The sequence below is a fragment of the Cnephaeus nilssonii genome, assembly GCF_951640355.1.
Source record: "Cnephaeus nilssonii genome assembly, chromosome: 8".
Lineage (NCBI taxonomy): Eukaryota > Metazoa > Chordata > Mammalia > Chiroptera > Vespertilionidae > Cnephaeus > Cnephaeus nilssonii.
In genome coordinates, this window is record NC_137079.1 from 50,166,836 (window position 1) to 50,186,179 (window position 19,344).

At 43.4% G+C, this 19,344-nt stretch overlaps 1 pseudogene across 1 annotated transcript; it reads left to right on the forward strand.

Moving 5' to 3' along the window:
• The first annotated feature begins 17,000 nt into the window (after positions 1–17,000).
• LOC307104643 (high mobility group protein B3-like) lies at positions 17,001–17,626 on the forward strand (annotated as a pseudogene). Its single transcript has one exon. The product of its transcript is annotated as a high mobility group protein B3-like (transcript).
• The last annotated feature ends 1,718 nt before the right edge of the window (positions 17,627–19,344 follow it).

Below are 19,344 nucleotides of genomic sequence, written 5' to 3' on the forward strand. Positions count from 1 at the left end.
AAGGCCTTTGTACCTGCATTGTGATGTCCAACAGAATTAATAATCTATTTGAGAGAGGAATTGGGTTTTAATCATGATGTGTGTAATTTTTTCAACAATGTAATGAGCTCTTATTTCCCTGAGTGTTGAAAAAGCTAATAAAATGAATTCTTAGAAATTTACATTTAATTGATTGCTGAGTTATAAAAGTAAATATCTTTTGGGATATCTTTTGCTTAGTGCTATTGCTTCCAGGGAAGAATATTTGGATGAGCTTCAAGAACTTTTAGGGAATGCAGTATTTTATTGGCAAGAGACTGTAAGTGGCTGGACCACCTTAAACGCAAATGAATACATCTGTGGAAACAGAAAACCCTCTCTCTGAAATGTGTGGGCTCTATCTCTATAGGCTAGAGCCTTGTTTGTCATGCAGAAGAGCTGCTGATGTTGAAGCACTTTTTAAATTATTATTATTTTTTAAAATCTAGAGATTACCCTTTTAAAAATGTCAGACATTTAACAGAAACAATCTAAATGCTTTGTTTCTACCAGTAAGACTATTAGAGCTGTTTGTAGAGAATATGTGTGGTATAAAAATATTGGATACTTTTCTGTGGATAAGGTTTTGAATGAATGGCCTGTCCATCTACTATCTATTACCTCCATTTATATGAAAATTTGCTGAAACTGTTATTTATTACAGAATATCACTAGTTTTATTTAATAGGGGAGTTGCTACTCAGCTGCAACATAAAATGTTTTGCTTCATGAAGCAAGTTCAGGTTTAGAATCAAACTCATTAAAAATTTCAAGAGTGTATTGTGATAACAAACTAGAGGGGGAGAAATTGCCAGGTTTTACTGCTTGGAAAATTAGGGAGCAAGAATGATTGATGTAAGTCCCCATGGCCTTAAAAGATAAAACTAAGTTTGCATAAAACTAGGGTTATGCTGGTGGGTGGAAAAATAGTGAATGCTATTACAAAGACAGGTGAATAGACAGAGATATACAGCTCAATATCCTAAAGCCATAATAGTAGTTCCAAAAATATTTAACTCTTTTGTGACTAAGAGAACACAGAATTCATTGTTTAAAAGCAATATCAGATATATTGTATTTTTTTAATTGAGAGAATGAAGTTAAAGTACATTTTGACAGGTATAATTTGGCTTGTTCCTTGCACATCCAAAAAATTTACACAGTCAGAATTTTCAAAAAGGTGGCTTTATGCTTTCAGTATACTGTATATTCACTGTATGCAGAGCCAGTTCTAGATTCAGTGGTAGGCACACAGGACACACAAAGGTTAAACAGAGCCAGGAAGAATTACAAATGCAAAATATCGTATTCCATTCTAACAATTCAATTCAGAAAGTCCCGGAAATGAAACTTTTATATTGGAAGTAGTGAATTAAAGTAATTGAAAACTGAACATTCATCTAGTCTCATATATTTTTTTTCTAACATGTGAACCAAACAGACAAATAAAGCAAGCTACCAGGACTGAAGAATGAGGATGGTCACCATTTCACATAAGCAGTTAAAATACATTTATTTTTTTTTTTTTTATAGCCAGGCCTTTACAAAAAAGGGACTCAGTGGCATGCTAAATCTTCCTCCCAATTTCTCATCATTGGCCATGAGGCCCACATGGGCTTTGTTGTACAAGATAGAAGTGACTGGCAATGGAAAACATAAGGGTACCTCTTGGATAATGGCTCAACTGCTGCTGGACATGAAACTTCAGTTGTTTTAAAGGTGAGAAGCTCATCAACCAGTCCATTCCCACAATATTAACCCCATAGTGGTCATGGTCTTTGCTAGGGCTTACTCTTCCAGTTTAACTTTTTCCCTAACTTCTGCTGTAAATCACCTCCTCTAGGACCTTTCTGTACTCTTAAAAATCATTGAGAACCCCAAAGATCTTTTGTAGGTTTTATCTATTGAATTTACCATATTCAAAGTGTTGTAACCATCTCCATTGTACACTGAGACTATGGGCCACTATCCCTTTTGGAAATGATGGAAGGTTGGACCTTCCTTGGGTCAGATCAGCAGCATTTACTTGGACATAAATTTTTCCAGGTGTTAGACTTGGATAACAAGGGTTGATATGTGCAGAAATAGGAAATTTTTAAAATCAGAGGTCTCATGAAGTAGTAAATTTTAAAAAGTACAAACAAAATATTGCTTATGATTATTTAGCATAATTTAGGAAGTATTTGGGATTATTTAGAATATTTATTGATTAGGTATATTGGACCTAGAAAAATGCTATTTAAAAATATTTTTATGACTATTCTCATCTTCCAGGAGTAGCTTTGTCAATATGGGTGTACAGATTCCTGTAGGCTGTCCTTCCCAATACTTTTTATCACACAGAAAGACAAACACCACTGTTGCTGCGACTACTACTCCTACTATTCCTACTACTAATACTAACAATGAGCATTTATTGCTGCCCCACTCACGACCCACCACTCACTGTCATAAGTTCTTGTTATCTGACTCAACCATGAGAAGGTACCTCTTCCTTTGTCTTTTAGAGAAGAAACTGAGCAACATGGCCAAGAGGAAGAGCTAGTAGGAATGAAGATGGAGGGAGGAATCTGCTTCATAATTCTTTCTTCCATCTCTCAATGGATCTTATTAGTAGAATACATTGTTAATGTTCAGTTATATTTTATATAGAAATCAAGTATTTTCTTATTCATATATTTCAACTATTATACCTGGAAAATAATATCTGCTCCGTCAATATAAAGGGTTTCTGAGGGGTGTAAATTTTACATCTAGGGAATTCTTTTTGAAATTTAATAACATACATGAAGTCTTTATAAAATCATCTGAGAATGACTTTATATGAGGGGGAATTAAGTAAATGTATTTTTGTATGTCTTTAAACTTCTATTAGATTAATGTAAGCATCATCTATCCCCACAAAATTAGAAATTCCCAACAACGAGTGATACAGAGTAATTCCTATATTTACCAATTGTACCAACCGTAGTCTAAGCTTTGACACATGCTTGACTTAAACTTTGATTGATGAATCATCCATTTCAAAGAGGCATCCACTTCAAAGAGGGCTGTTTCAAAAACCACACTGCCAATTACAGGACTAGATCAAGAGCCAGGCCACATTCTCCCACTGAGGCTCTTTGGTTTTAGAGATCTTGGTTGATTTCAATAACTATTTGGGCTACATGTCCTCCCCCTCCCCCCCTCCTTAATACACTTTAACTTCCAATTTTATGTTTTAAATTCACCAATGCAGAATAAGCCTTGAAACTTAGGCATGCATCCTCAACCCCAATAAAAGCAGAACCCAGGCCTGTTGCTCTTTCTACCCAAGATCTCACTGTGTAGCCCTCAGGGTACTGTGAAACTTTATGGTCTTGTAAATAAAAAACTTGTATTTTTTCAAAGTCTTCTGTTGGTTATTGCTGAAGAATATCTTAGAGTCATAATAAGATCCACCAGGACTGGTCCAGCCACAACATCGGTTATTGATAGACAGACTGGCTTGAAACACCAACACTTTAGGTTTCTGTCTTTCAAATATATGGGTGATTTTGGGTTAAACACATGAATAACAGTACTGGACAAGTTAGCTATATATGTTAGAGACAAGACCTAAAATGAAACTGATATAAAAATACATATTTATTATTTTGACTAAATTATAATATAAAAGTAAAATAATTTTTTCAATGAATAAAATTATATATACTTTCATATTACTGAAATGAAAAATAAAATTTGAATAATTTGTAAATATTAATGTTGATCATATCAAAATTATTTTATGAATTAAAAAATGAGGCTTATCCATTCAAAGTATTTTCTTAGCCCTATTTTTAGTGAGAAAATAAAAGTATGCATATATGAGTTAAGATGTGCTCCTAAAATTGAGAAAGAATATCTAGAAATAATGTCCTCACAGGAAATAAAGAAATAATCTTTCTTTTTTAAAATTATGATTTTTTAGACATTCAGAACTCAACTTGGTTTTGCATTTAATTATGGTTTTTCAGCCTTTCTCTGTATTTGAATCTTTATAAGAACCCCAGCAAAGTCCTATTGTGTATCAGAAAATATTCCATCTAATCAGTATATCTTGAAAATTGGTTTTATATTGGTGTGAATAATCTGAAACAAGATTTTACTTTGTGTTAGTTATAGATAATTATGTAAAGCTAATTTAATTCCAGGACAAGAAACGTAACATTATTTTCTGCTGCAGGAGACACTGACAAATGAAGCCGTACTCTCTGATTTTACTTATAAAGATGGAATCTACAAACTGTAGTCTCATTTTATAATATTATTTTCACAAAATTGTGTGAAATATGAAAAGGCATTATAAGGTACTTTCATAAATTCTGTAGGTAAGTGTGCTCTCATTGAACTTAATGCTTAATAGTTTCTTTGTAGAACTGTAATTTGCTATCCCAGTTTACAAATTGTTTATCTGACTTTCTTAGAGCATGGCTTTCCTGAATATCACATAAGGAAGAGAATCTCATTTTTATTTTTGTAAGTTGTTTCAGATAATTAAACACAGAATTAAATAAAAATAATTTATGAAACAATAATGGTAAACCCTACATGAATAATTTATTCAAATTAAAGCAATTGATTAATATAAACACTAATGCATTCAGTACATTTCTTGTACCTCTCACATGTTTGGGAAATTCATTACACAGTATCATATGTTTTGTGTAAAATTTTACTTAAGGAAGGTATGCTTTCATGCATAGCTTTTTGAGCAAAATTTGTGGTTTAAAACAAGTAAGTGCAATTTCTATGGAATCTCTATGTGTACAGATCACAGGTCAATGCCAAGGGTATATAGTAGAGAATAAAACACTTTTCACAACTTAAAGTATTTTAGAGTGCAATTAGGAAAACACAGATTTAATTCAACCAATTGTAATCCTATCTAATAATAGAGTAGTATGCAAATTAACCATCACTCCGCGACAAAAATGGCGGCGCCCAGGCCCGCAGGAGTCCCCCAGTCCCAGGGAAGGCTGCCGCTGAGAGAAGGCAGCAAGCAGCCCAGCCTGTTGGCCTAGGAGGCGGCTTTGCCCTCCAGCCAGATCCTCTTCTAGCCCTGAAACTGGCCGTGGGTCGGGGAGGCGCCCACGCTCGGCCGCCATGATCAGCTTCATGCCCGACCCGGGCCATGGGTCTGGAGGTGCCTGCGCACGGCCGCCTCCATCGGCTGCCCTCCGCGACCCGGGCCGTGGGTCCTGGAGGCGCCCGTGCACGGCCGCCTCCATCGGCTGCCCTCCCGGACCCGGGCCGTGGGTCCGGGAGGCGCCCGCGCACGGCCGCCTCCATCGGCTGCCCTCCCGGACCCGGGCCGTGGGTCCGGGAGGCGCCCGCGCACGGCCGCCTCCATCGGCTGCCCTCCCGGACCCGGTCCGTGGGTCCGGGAGGCGCCCGCGCACGGCCGCCTCCATCGGCTGCCCTCCCGGACCCGGTCCGTGGGTCTGGGAGGAGCCCGCGCACGGCCGCCTCCCTTGGCTGCCCTCCCGGACCCGGTCCGTGGGTCTGGGAGGAGCCCGCGCACGGCCGCCTCCCTCGGCTGCCCTCCCGGACCCGGTCCGTGGGTCTGGGAGGAGCCCGCGCACGGCTGCCTCCATCGGCTGCCCTCTGAGACAGGCTGCCTGGATCAGCTGCCCTCCGTGACCCGGGCCGTGGGTCTGGGAGGCGCCTGCGCAGGCAGCCTCCATCAGCTGCCTGCCCAGACCTGGGCCGTGGGTCTGGTAGGCGCCCGCGCTGGGCCGCCTCCATAGGCTGCCCTCCGAGACCGGCTGCCTCCATCATCTGCCCTCCAAGACCAGCTGCCTTGATCAGCTGCCCTCCGCGACCCGGGCCGTGGGTCTGGGAGGCGACTGCACAAGGCCGGCGCGATCAGCTGCCCACAGTGGCCTGGGCATTGGGCCTGCGAGGTTCCAGTGCATGGCAGGAGCCGTCTGCTGCCTGTCCCAGCCTGGGCTGTGGGCCTGGGAGACCCAGGCTGCCTATACACCTCCCTCCCACCCCCCCACCCTGCCCCCTATGAGATCAGCTCCCATCTGCAGCTGGGGGGTGTAGGCCTGGGAGGCAGCCGTGCCCCCCAGAGCTATTCCCTCCAAGAGGCAGCCTGGGGTGTCAGGGTGCACCCCCATGGAGTGATCCCCCACACACACTATAGCCTTGGAACTTCCCTTGCCGCCAGCCGAGTGATTGGAGAGGGAGGGGGTTAGTAATCTGGGCGATGCTGCCCAGCAAACCTCTCCCATTGGGTAGAAAGTTCTGACCAGGTTAGGGAGGTAAATGGGTTTTGTTTAAAATCTTTAGGAACCACATGGAAATGTCTGAGATAGGGTTTCACATCAGAAGTAACTTACAACTAATTTCTGAAGGCAAACCTGGACATTGCAGTTACATTACTGGAGAGTACCCCGAGGTCCGGAGGTTGGCTCTGCAGAGGTGGTGCAGAGTGCTCCCCACCCTGGTTCCTCAGCACCTTGGGCAGGGATTGAGCCCACCCAGGAAGGCCTTTTCCCCTACAGTTTTCACCAAGGCAGGGAGGTTTTGTAGACATGAATAAGAAGTGCCCATGCACAAGTCCTGAAGATGCCGGGGCCGGCAGAAATGACAATCAAACCGGGAAAAGAGCAAAACCAGAAACACCACCAATCCCATCATAGATCATCTTTTTCTTCAGATGACTGTGTGTTTCCCTCTTCTTTGTCTTCTGGAAGCAAGACAGATTCAAGTACTGACAATTCTACCAACGGAAAAGTTAAGAGAAAGAGAGGACAGAAAAGGAATAAAAGGAAAAAAGAAAGAAAGGACAAAAGTTGAAACATCAAGAAAAAGAAAGAAAGAAAAAAGAAAGAAACAACCACATCATATCACCTTTCTAAGGTCTCATGAAATTCCTGTTTAAGTTTATTTTATGACACTTTTAGTTTGGGTTTACATTTTTTACTGGTTTGTGAAGACCACGGCAGGTACACAGTCCAATATGTTAAAGAAAAAAACCCTATCTACTAAAGAGGTAATAGGAGGGGAGAGCATTTGGGGGTGACCGGGCTGTCAGGGGAAGGCAGTTGGGGATGACTGGGCTGGCAGGGGAACAGTTAGGCATTGATCAGGCTGGCAGGAGAGTGGTTAGGGGGTGATCAGGCTGGCAGGCAGGCAAGCAGTTCGGAGCCAGCAATCCTGGATTGTGAGAGGGATGTCCGACTGCCCGTTTAGGCCCGATCCTACGGGCAGTCGGACATCCCTTGAGGGGTCCCAGATTGGAGAGGGTGCAGGCTGGGCTGAGGGACACCCCAACCCCGTGCACGAATTTCGTGCACCGGGCCTCTAGTACAATATAAAAGTCCAGAAATATTCTAAAGAATTCCAAAGATCAATTACTACTTGAAAATCAGAAATGGCTTATTAGAGACACAGAATGTGAACTATATTTTGAAAATTAATGGAAATATGATAGAGATCTTTTAGACATGAATGTAGTTGAGCAGCTATTGCCATTATTTACTCACATGGGCTCAATCACTGAAAGCCATTTTACAAAATTATTCCTTTTATGAGACAAATTGTCATTCCCCTCGTGACCTGACAAACAGGGTACCGATCATGACATAAGCATATATAACTTGAGAGAAAACATTATTTTTAGAGCATTATTATTTCTTTGTATTTCTCAAAGCTTATTTTTAAAATTTAAAATGGAATACTCATTAATTCATTCTAACTGTGTAAGCCCCTATGAGACAGGCAAGTCACTTTAGGTAATCCTGTGCAATTGGCAAGACCAATGTAAAGATGTGAAAACTGAGGCCATGAGATGTCTAAGTTCAACTAACTCTACAGCACCGTCTTGGGAATTCAGTGCAGGTATTTTGAGTCCTACCCTAATCTCTTTTTACTATACCGCATTGCCTCTTACACATAGGTTTAGCATTTGGATACTATGTTCTGTTATTAAAGCAGCTCACCACACATCTTTTTCATGAGGTATAAAATAGGTTTAAGCCTCTCCAGGGAAACTCTTAACCTGGAAAGGAAGGACATGAATCACAGGTGAAAGACAGCAGAACAATGTGACCTGCTGCTAATTTGCGGTGGTATTCATTTGGGTGGGATTTGACATTTCCGGGTGTATGTATATTTGTGATTGATATTTCATTCTTTAAAGCACAGCCTTTAAAACAGCTGTGAAATGTCAAGTTATTAATTTACACATTGCAAAACGGAATGTTAGGAAACCGATTTACATCTTTCCAAATTCAACCCCAGGGATACCAGGTTTTTGAGATCAGCACATCATGGAAAAGATTATCCCTATCAGCAGAACTATAAAAATTGCTTCTCAACCTTCAACTCTGTATACAATATAGGCAAGGGATAAGAAAGGTGCTCTAGCCTAGTCACAAGAGATACAACCAAAAAAACCCACAAAAAACAGAGGTATATTTTGTAAGGCAGGGAGTCAGGTATAGGCCATTTCCTTCTCATATTTTTTGTTTTGTTTTTGAGTCATTTTATAACTTGCAGAGGAATGTCTGAGGATGACAATTCAATAGACTCCTGCTTAACAAAGTAAAACTTTTTGTGAGAGGAGAACTTCATTTTAAATAACATGTAAAGCCTATTTTACAGATTGTCTCCCTGAAATATTTTCATTGATTTTTCCCCACAGATTGTTAACCTACCTATAACCTTAAAAAATGAGTAGCATTAACAGACCATGCCTTAAGCATGCATTTTAAGATGCATGACACACTTACATAATTTTTTTGAGCAAGTCCATAATTTAATGCTCAAATTCCATTGAAAATTGCACTAGAGTTGAACCAACTTTTTAAAAATATATTTGTATTGATTTCAGAGAGGAAAGGAGAGTGAGGGAGATAGAAACATCAATGATGAGAGAGAATCATTGGATGGCTGCCTACTACACGTCACACACACAACCTGAGCATATGTCTTGACTAGGAATCAAACCATGACCTTCTGGTTCATAGGTCGATGCTTAACCACTGAGTCACACCAGCCAGGGAAGATGCTTTGTAAAGCTGTGTATTATTCCACTGTGTAAATGTACCACAGCTTTTTTATCCACTTATCTACCGACTAGAGGCTCGGTGCACAAAATTCATGCATGGGGGGGGGGCAGGGGTGTGTGTGTCCCTCAGCCCAGCCTGCACCTTCTCCAATCTAGGACTCCTCGAGGGATGTCTGACTGCCTGTTTAGGCCCGATCCCAGTGGGATATCCTTCTCACAATCCAGGACTGCTGGCTCCCAACTGCTCGCCTGCCTGCATGCCTGATTGCCCCTAACCACTTCTGCCTGCCAGCTTGATCACCCCTAACCACTCCCCTGCCAGCCTGATCAACACCTAACTGCTCCCCTGCTGGCCCAATTGCCCCTAACTGCCCTCCCCTGCAGGCCTGGTCACCCCTAACTGCCCTCTCTGCAGGCCGGGTCACCCCCAACTACCCTCCCCTGCAGGCCTGGTCACCCCCAACTGCCCTTCCCTGCAGGCCTGGTCACCCCCAACTGCCCTTCCCTGCAGGCCTGGGTCCCCCCAACTGTCCTCCCCTGCAGGCCTGTGACCCCTAACTACCCTCCCCTGCTGGCCATCTTGTGGTGGCCATCTTGTGTCCACATGGGGACAGCCATCTTTGACCACATGGGGGAGGCCATCTTGTGTGTTAGAGTGATGGTCAATTTGCATATTACTCTTTAATTAGATAGGACTAGAGGCCTAGTGCACGAAGTTTGTGCATGGGGGCAGGGGGTGTCCCTCAGCCCAGTCTGCACCCTCTCCAATCAGGGACCCCTCAGGGGATGTCAGACTGCTGGTTTATGCTGGATCCCTGTGGTAGGGCAGTTGGGGGCGACCAGGCTGGCAGGGGAGGGCAGTTGGGGGTGATCTGTGGGATTGGTCCTAAACGGGGAGTCACACATCCCTCTCACAATCTAGGACTGCTGGTTCCCAACCATTCGTCTGACTGCCTGCCTGATTGCCCCTAACCACTTCTGCCTGCCAGCCTGATCACCCCTAACCACTCCCCTGCCAGCCTGATCAATGCCTAAATGCTCCCCTGATGACCCAATTGCCCCAAACTGTCCTCCCCTGCCAACCTGGCACCCCTAACTGCCCTCCCCTGCCAGCCTGGTTGCCCCTAACTTTCCTCCCCTGCAGGCTTGGTTGCCCTCAACTGCCCTCTCCTGCTGGCCTGGTCCCCCCTAACTGTCCTCCCCTGCTGGCTGGATACCCCCAACTGCCCTCCCCTGAAGGCCTGGTCACCCTTAACTGCCCTCTCCTGCTGGCCATCTTGTGGCGGCCATCTTGTGTCTACATGGGCACAGCCATCTTTGATCACATGGGGGCGGCGATCTTTCTGTGTTGGAGTGATGGTCAATTTGCATATTATTCTTTTATTAGATAGGATGGGCAGTCGGGCTGTTTACAGATCTTAGCTATTGTAAATAACGCTGCTATAAACATAGGAGTACATATATTCTTTCTGATTGGTGTTTCTTAGAATATAGTCCTAGAAGAGGGGTCACTGGGTCAAATGGCAGTTCCATTTTTAGCTTTTTGAGGAAACTCTACACTGTTTTTCATAGTGGTTGAACCAGTATGCATTCCCACCAGCAGCGCACAAAGATTCTCTTTTCTCCACAGCCTTGGCAGCACTTGTTGTTTGTTGATTTATTGATGATAGCCATTTGGCAGGTGTGAAGTGGCATCTCATTGTCATTTTAATTTGCATTTCTCTAATGATTCCTGACATTGAGCATTTTTTCATGTCTCTTGGCCATTTTCATGCCATATCCTCTTTGAAGAAGTGTTTATTCAGGTCTTCTGGCCATTCTTTAATTGGATTGTTTGTCTTCCTTTTGTTGAGTTGTATGAGTACTTTGTATATTTTGGAAATTAACCCCTTTCAGATGTATCGTTGGCAAATATGCTCTCCCATATAGTGAGTTTCCTCTACATTTTGATTCTGGTTTCCTTTTTTGTGCAGAAACTTTTTTAGTTTGATATAGTTCCACTTGTTTAAATTTTGAATAAAATGCATTAGTAGAAATTATAGTTCTTTGTTATGTTCTAGGAGCTTTACATATCTTAAATAATTTAATCATCAAAATAATCTAATTGGGCTTCTGGCTGAGTTCATAGTCCAGAATGCCTGCTAGAGGAAGGACAGTATGGTGAAAATACATTCGAGTTTCATAAACATCTTGCTCTTCTTACAAGGCAGTTGATTAGAGCACATCTGTTCATCTAAATTGACCAGCTCAGCTCAGAAGTAAAAGGATGTCTCATTCCTGCAAGCCTAGATCTCCTCTCTCTTCCCTGCACCTCCATCATTTCCAGGTGAAGGAGGTTCCTGCAATGAGTCCAGAGCAGAAATTTCCCAGAAACCTCTGCTAGAAATTATCAAAGGCAAACATGAGGATACTGTCCCATCTTCTCTACCCCAGGAGACACCACAATACGCCTCCCTTAAAAGGAAGTCAGGCCAGCCCCTGGGGCACACTTGCTCTCATGCATGGTCAGGACAACCCAGGGAAGTTTCAGGATGCTCTGGTGGAGTCTGCTGACAGTTTTCCAAGGGTGACTCAGAACTCCGTGCAGAGAAGCAGGCTGGGAAGGAAGAGCCTGTGCTTTCCTGTCCTTCCTCCTGTCGTTCCAGGAGGCCCTGGGAACAGGATGCAAGGTGCTCTCTACAGCCAGCCCGGATCCTGCTTCCTGCTACACGAGGAACAGCGGCCATCAGATAACAGGTAAGTGGCTGTGAGCACCATGTTCCCATTCAGAGACTGGAGCTTGGCAACGGCCCTCTTCACCACTGTCCTGGCCTTTCAAATGGTGTGAATAATGTATTCCACTCTCATCCATATCCCTCTGTCCTATGAATAATCTTTATAGTCTGCGGTACAGCTCCTAGTAGGAGTTCAACAAATGTTTAATAAAATGAACTTTAAAACAAAAAAATTAAAAATAAATAATAATCTGATTGGTTAGAAATAAGTATTTTCCCTATTTTTTTAAATCTCAGGACATAAACGTTTTTATATAAATTTTATTTATCCTTCTTTTTAAATGTGAATAAATCTTATTTTAGCATTAACTTTTGTCAAGTAAGGTAACTTGATAATAAGTATTTATTTCTAACATAAATCAACAGAAAAGACCTAGATAACATTAAAAAAGAAACTTCAAAGAATTGAATTATATATTCAACTAATACCAGTTTATATCAAATTGTTAAGTGAATTTAGCAAGCTTGCAGGATTCAAGATCAATATAGCAACAAAAATAGCTAATGTTATATATGCAACAAAAGCTAGAAGCCAAAATATAACATAACCATTTAGCATCAACATATGTGTAAGACATTAAAAAAAAATACTTAAATTCATGGAAAGATGTACCACACTCATTACTTGTAAAATTTGGTATTGTTAAGATGTCACCAATTGATATATAGATTCACTCTAAATTACAATAAAATTCCCAGCATGTTTGTTCTGAATATTTATAAAGAATCTCTAATATTTTATGGAGATATTTAAAAAACAAAGACAGTTCTGAAGAATGAAACAGAAAGTTTTTCTTTCTCTACATATATATGGAGAAAGCAAAAGTGAATCATACAGGAATAGATGTCTATGGATGAATGTCATCAGGATAACATTTAGGCAAAGAAGTCATGTACAAATGCATATGTACTATTCAATGTTATTTCAATACATGCTAAACTAATCTATGATTGAACTAATACAAAGGTTTGAATTGTAAAATCAAACATGCTAATGAAATCTTATAAAAAAAAACAAACAAACTAGAGGCCCGGTGCACAAATCCGTGCACTGGTGGGGTCTCTCAGCCTGGCCTGCACCCTCTCACAATCCAGGACTTCTTGGGGGAAATGGCCGAAAATGGCAGTCTGACATCCCCCGAAGGATGTAGTAGTGTGCGAAGCAGCAGGTGGGCCAGGGAGGAGCCCAAGCTAGGGCCTGGTGCCACGCCACTCCCACTCATCCCATCTCTGCTGTGCCTGCTGCTGCCGCTAGGTAATGCACTGCCACAGAGACGGGGAGAGGCTCGGAGTCTGGCACCTGTCAGTCAGCTGAGCAGCGCTCCCAATGTGAGAGTGCACTGACCACTAGGGGGCAGCCCCTGAGTTGAGCATCTGCCCCCCTGGTGGTCAGTGTGCAGCATAGCAACCAGTGAAATGGTCGTTTGGTCATTTGATTGTTTGGTTGCTTAGGCTTTTATATATATACTAGAAGCCCGATGCACAAAGATTCGTGCTAGAATGGGATTTCCTTTCCCTGTCTGCCAGCACCACCTTTCCACTCTGGCCCACCCCCTTTCCGCTCAGGCCCTGGAGCCACCTCTTTTCGCTCCGGGAGCCACTTCTTTCCACTCCAGCCCTGCCTTCCCACGCTGCCCAGAGGCCCTGAGAGACGGGGGGTGGGGCAGAACACCTGCGTCATCACCATGGCGACGACGCAAGCATCCTGCCTGCCCCATCACTCGGCGCCTGTGTATGCAAATTAACTGCCATCTTTGTTGGGTTAATTTGCATATCACTCCTGATTGGCTGGTGGTGTAGAGGCGGTACGGTCAATTTACATGTTTGTCTATTATTAAGTAAGACTAGTGGCCTGGTGCACAAATTCATGCACACTGAAAGGAAATTAATTAGAAGAAATATTTTAATATTGCTATTCACCCTTTCTCTATAATAGAAGTGTCAACCAAATTCATGATCGACAATAACAGTTTGAAACACACAGGTGTGATTGGTGCCAGCAAGAGCTTTATATGTATCGCGCATGCATGAGTCAACTTAGCCATTTATATATATACTAGAGGCCCAGGGTGCGATTGAAATCGCGTGAGGAGGTGCCCCGCCTCCCACTGTGCAAGGAGGCACCCTGCAGGGGCCCAGGACCTGCGCCTGACTCACACAGCACCAGCCGCCATGGGAGTCAGGCTGGACTGGTGCTGCGGGGGACCAGAACCCAAGCCTGACTCACTCAGTACTGGCCGCCATGGGAGTCAGGCCAGATCTGCAGCACAGGAGACCAGACTGGTGCCACAGGGGTCCGGGACCCGCACCTGACTCGCAGCGTCCCCCAGTCCCCCTACCTATGTCTGCTCCAGGGCCGCCCGAGCTGCCTCACCAGGTCAGGCAGACCCCCCTGCGTCTATCTCTGTCTCCGCTCTGGGCCTCACCTGTGCACGCAACCTCCTCCTGTCTGGTTGTGACCTGTTACTGAGTCCCAGCCTAATTTGCACATTACCACTTTATATAGATGGATGATAGTTAGATAGATAGATAGATGGATAGATAGATAGATAGAATAAACTTGCTTAATTAGACCTGCTTTCTGATTTAGATAAACTTTTTCCAGCCCAGCGAAGCACCCCAACTTCTCTTTCAGGTAATTTTCAAAACACAGTAGTAAATATCAACACAAAGCAGATTATTATTGTAGATCATGCAGGGAGAACAAAGGGTAAAATATTTAACTGCAGCAGTGTCTGACTATATTCTGTGCAGTGACAAAACCTGAAGTCATTTTCAAGGTCCACCATTTCTTACTTCTTTTCAGTTGGGTCAAGTTTCTAAACTTTCTAAAACTCTGTTTTCTGGCTAATGAAAAGAAAATAGGATTCCATCATGTCTCCTATCTACCTACTCCAGGACTTCTGTGAGGATCAAATGAGATGAGGCACAGGAAAATGCTTCACCGACATTTGGTTAAAGTGTAAAATATTTGCACCTGGCTATAAAGCAAATCGTGTTCCTGGGCTGAAGAAACTGCAAGGAGGCTAGTCATCACTAGAAAGAGGAAGCTGGGCATTGCTATGTGATGTCATTATCCAGCACCCACAGAGACCATTTTCCAGCGAGGCTGGTCTGTGGGTCACATTTTGCACCATGGGGTCTCAGCAGTGTAGGCTGCGATTTGGTGGGCTATCACTCCAGGGGCCTGTGTCCCACTTGGGGGAAGTCAAATGTTGCTATCTAAATGCCAGGTCCATGGTTCCCCCTGGTGGTCAGTGCATGACATAGAAACCAGTCAGACATTTGCATATTAACTTTTTATATATATCCTAGAGACCCGGTGCATGAAATTTGTGCACACTTTCCAATCCAGGACCCCTTGGGGGATGTCCGACTGCCAGTTTAGGCCCGATCCACAGGATCGGGCTTAAACTGGCAGTCAGACATCCCTCTCACAATCCGGGACCACTGGCTCCTAACTGCTCACATGCCTGCCTGCCTGCCTGATCGCACCTAACTGCCCTCCCTGCTCCCCTGGTCACTCCCAACTGCCCCCCCTGCAGGCATAGTCAACCCCAACTGCCCCCCCCCCACTAGCCTGGTTGCTCCCACTCCCCTCCCCCACTGGCCTGGTCGGCCCTTAGAGCCTCCCTGCCAGCCTGGTCACCCCTTACTGCACCCCTGCTAATGTGGTCGCCCCCAACTGCCCCCCTGGGGGCCTGGTAGCTCCATACAGCCTGCTGCTTAGTTGTTTGGTCGCCCCTTACTAACCCCCCTGCCAGCCTGGTCGCCCCACACAGCCTGCTGCTCGGTCGTTTGGTCATCCCTCACTAACCACCCTGCTGGCCTGGTCACTCCATATAACCTGTTCAGTCATCCATTCGGTTGTTTCGGATGCGATGGTCTCTTAGCCTTATATATAGATAGATAGATAGATAGATAGATAGATAGATAGATAGATAGATATAGATATATATATAGATATAGATAGATAGATAGATAGATAGATAGATAGATAGATAGAAGATTAAGGTTTACTAGTAAGTATAAGGATACAGGCAATCAACTGTCCCAGTCTCAGGAAAAGCCTGGATAAACCTAGCATATGGTGTGGGTGGCTGCCTGGGATTTTCTGTACATCAAATGTGGATGGCATGGTCTAGAATAACATAGGAGGCCTCGTGTGAAATTGTGTCATTTTACACCCATAGCAGAAGAGCATTTAGCATGTGAGGCATCTCTGTTGTATATCACTGTTTATGTGTCATTTTCTAGGGAGTCATGCTTCATTAACTCATAGATTCTGGACTTATTAACTATATAAAGTTCCTAATCAGGGACATGCTTTTTAAAACATTTCATACACACGTATCCTTCTCTTGACAGGAACTATTAGCCTATTTGCCCAGAAGTTCAGTTATCATTTTAAAAAGAAAATTATGTCCTTCACTCTAAATCAATTCAGTACTTGCGGAGAATGGCTACAGTGTTTGGACAGGTTCAAGCTGCGAACTAATGAGAGGGCACAATCCTCTCGTGGCAAAGCCACATGCCAGTCCCAGCACAATTATAGTCAAAGGCTATAGTTGTAAGCTTGACCTTATGGTCCAAACCTGTGGTCCCACATAGGTAAGTGATATAGGCTGTGGGAGGTGCAGCAAGTAAACAAAGCTTGATCAGGTGCATGTAATTGAGTAGATTCGAAACCCACGAGAACATTGTAAACATCTTGACCATGCCCTTACTTTGCCTGGTGGAATCTGGCTATAAAATAAAGACTCAGCTTGCAGGCCATGGCACTGTCTCTCTAATCAGAGGGCAGCATCCTACCTAGCCCCAGCTTTATTCTCTTGTTGGTCTTCTCTAATCCTTCACCGCCACCCCCCACTCAGGTTCACCCATGGCCATGTTGGCATGGCACAAGTACTACCTTATGTTTTAATCAAATATACTTCTTTTTGCCCTCAGTCTCTTTGTATTTTACAAATTTTACACAATCTTCAGACTGTTATTAAATTCACCTTAATATGCATCACTTTATTGATCAAAAATGTTTTGATGCCAATAAAGAAGAAATATATATGCAAGAGCATAAACATTTGTTAAGCTTTGCCAATAGAATACAAAGAAAAGAGATGCAATTTCTACTTAGCAATAGTAAAACAAATTAGGCACTGCCCAGGCTAGCGAACAATACGGTCAGAATGGCTGAAGGTGATCCCAAGAAGCCAAAGTGCAAGATGTCTGCTTATGCCTTCTTTGTGCAGACATGCAGATAGGAACATAAGAAAAAAACCCCAGATGTTCCAGTCAATTTTGCAGAATTTTCTAAGAAGTGCTCTGAGAGGTGTAAGACATTGTTGGCAAGAGAAATTTCATTTGAAGAGATAGCAAGAGCAGATAAAGTACGCTATGATTGGGAAATGAAGGATTATGGAACAGCTAAGGGAGGCAAGAGAAGGACCCGAAAGCCCCCAAAAGGCCACCGTGTGGATTTTTCCTTTTCTGCTCAGAATTCTGCCCCAAGATCAAATCCACAAACCCTGGAATTTCTATTGGAGATGTGGCAAAGAAGCTGGGTGAGATGTGGCATACCTTAAGTGACAGTGAAAAGCAGCCTTACAACAATAAGGCTGCAAAACTGAAGGAGAAGTATGAGAAGGATGTCGCCAACTAGACGTCTAAAGGCAAGTTTGATGGCACAAAGGGTCTTGCTAAAGTTGCCTGGAAAAAGGTGGAAGAAGAAGAGGAGAAGAAAGAGGAGGAGGAAGAAGAGGAGGAGGAGGAGGAGGAGGAGGAGGAGGAATAAAAAAACCGTTTATCTGTCTCCTTGTGAATACTTTAGTGTAGGGGAGTGCCGTAATTGACAGCTCTTATTTGAGAGGTGTCTGTTGCCCTCATTAGGATTAATTACACAATTGGATCATATGTAGTCTCTCAAAGTGCTCTAGAAATTGTCAGTGGTTTACATGAAGTGGCCATGGGTGTCCAGAGCACCCAGAAACTGTATCAAAGTTGTACATATTTCCAAACATTTTTAAAATGTAAAGGCTCTCGTGTTCTCCTCACTCTGTGCACTTTGCTTTTGGTGTGACAAGGCATCTAAAGATGTTTCTGGCATTTTCTCTCTCTTTTTTTTTAATCTGTAAGGTGGTGTTAACTATTTGGTTATTGGCTAGAAATCCCGAGTTCTCAACTACTGGAGGCTAATTCCAGCAAGGCATAATAAAGTGCACGAAGTTCGTCAGAAGGCTGATGGACACCTTCAGCAGGGCTGAAGATCTGTATGTTATTGCCTGCTGCCAGACAGCTGAGGGCAGTTCCCCCGACCTGATCATCTTTTCCTGTTTATCAAACTTTACCTGTTTGCATTCCTAAAGGGCCAATGTGTTTCCCAGCAAATAAAAAGCCTTGGGTCCAGACATTCAGAGAGCCCACGTCACTAGAAAGTGGAGCCTCCCCTAGCTCCCCCATGCCTCCCAGATTTATATTTTATGTCTAGTTTATTAATTTACATCACAGCCCTTCTCCAGATTCCTGAACCCTTGCAGCTGCGGATAAGACCCCGGCACTCAACTGTACATATCTATAGTTTGTAAAAAGAACAAACAACCAAGACAAGCTCTTGATGTTCTTTGCTTGGCATTGAGGCTGTGAGGGAGATGCCTTTTGGAGGGGATGTAGCTTAGGGCATGCACTGTGAGGCCGGACCTGTGGACACTGCAGTGGGCATCCATTTATGTAGCTTCAGGTTGTCTTGCTTTTGTAAATGGTGACATAGCATCCTGCCATTGTTAGCTGTGAAAAAAGGGGGGTCAGCTGGCATGAGAAGTATGTGGATCTTTTTTAGTTGTGTGGTAGTTTTAAACTGTTTTAAAACAAACTACAAGTCTTCACTGTCAACCAAGTGAAGAGTCACTGCATCAATGAAAGTTCAAGAACCTTCTGTACTAAACACAATTTGTAACGTTTTGTTATTTTTTGTGTGTTTAGAATGCCGAAATGCTTTTGAAGTTAAATAAAAACAGTATTACATTTAAAAAAATAAAGCAAATTAATAAAATCATTATAAAATATTCCTTTTATGATTTAGTACATAATTAAACCAAGTTTTCTATATTTGTACTAGAGGCCCGGTGCATGAAATTCATGCATGGCGAGGGTGTCCCTCAGCCCAGCCTGCACCCTCTCCAATCTGGGACCCCTCAAGAGATGCCCGACTGCCCGTTTAGGTCGCCGGGGTGCAGTCGGACATCCCTCTCACAATCCAGGACTGCTGGCTCCCAACTGCTTGCCTGCCTACCTTCCTGATTGCCCCTAACCGCTTCTGCCTGCCAGCCTGATCACCCCCTAACCACTCCCCTGCCAGCCAGATTGATGCCTAACTGCTCCCCTGCCAGCCTGATTGTCCCTAACTGCCCTCCCTTGCAGGCCTGATTGCCCACAACTGCCCTCCCCTGCTGGCCTGATCCCTCCCAACTGCACTTCTCTGCTGGCCATCTTGTGGTGGCCATATTGTTTCCACCT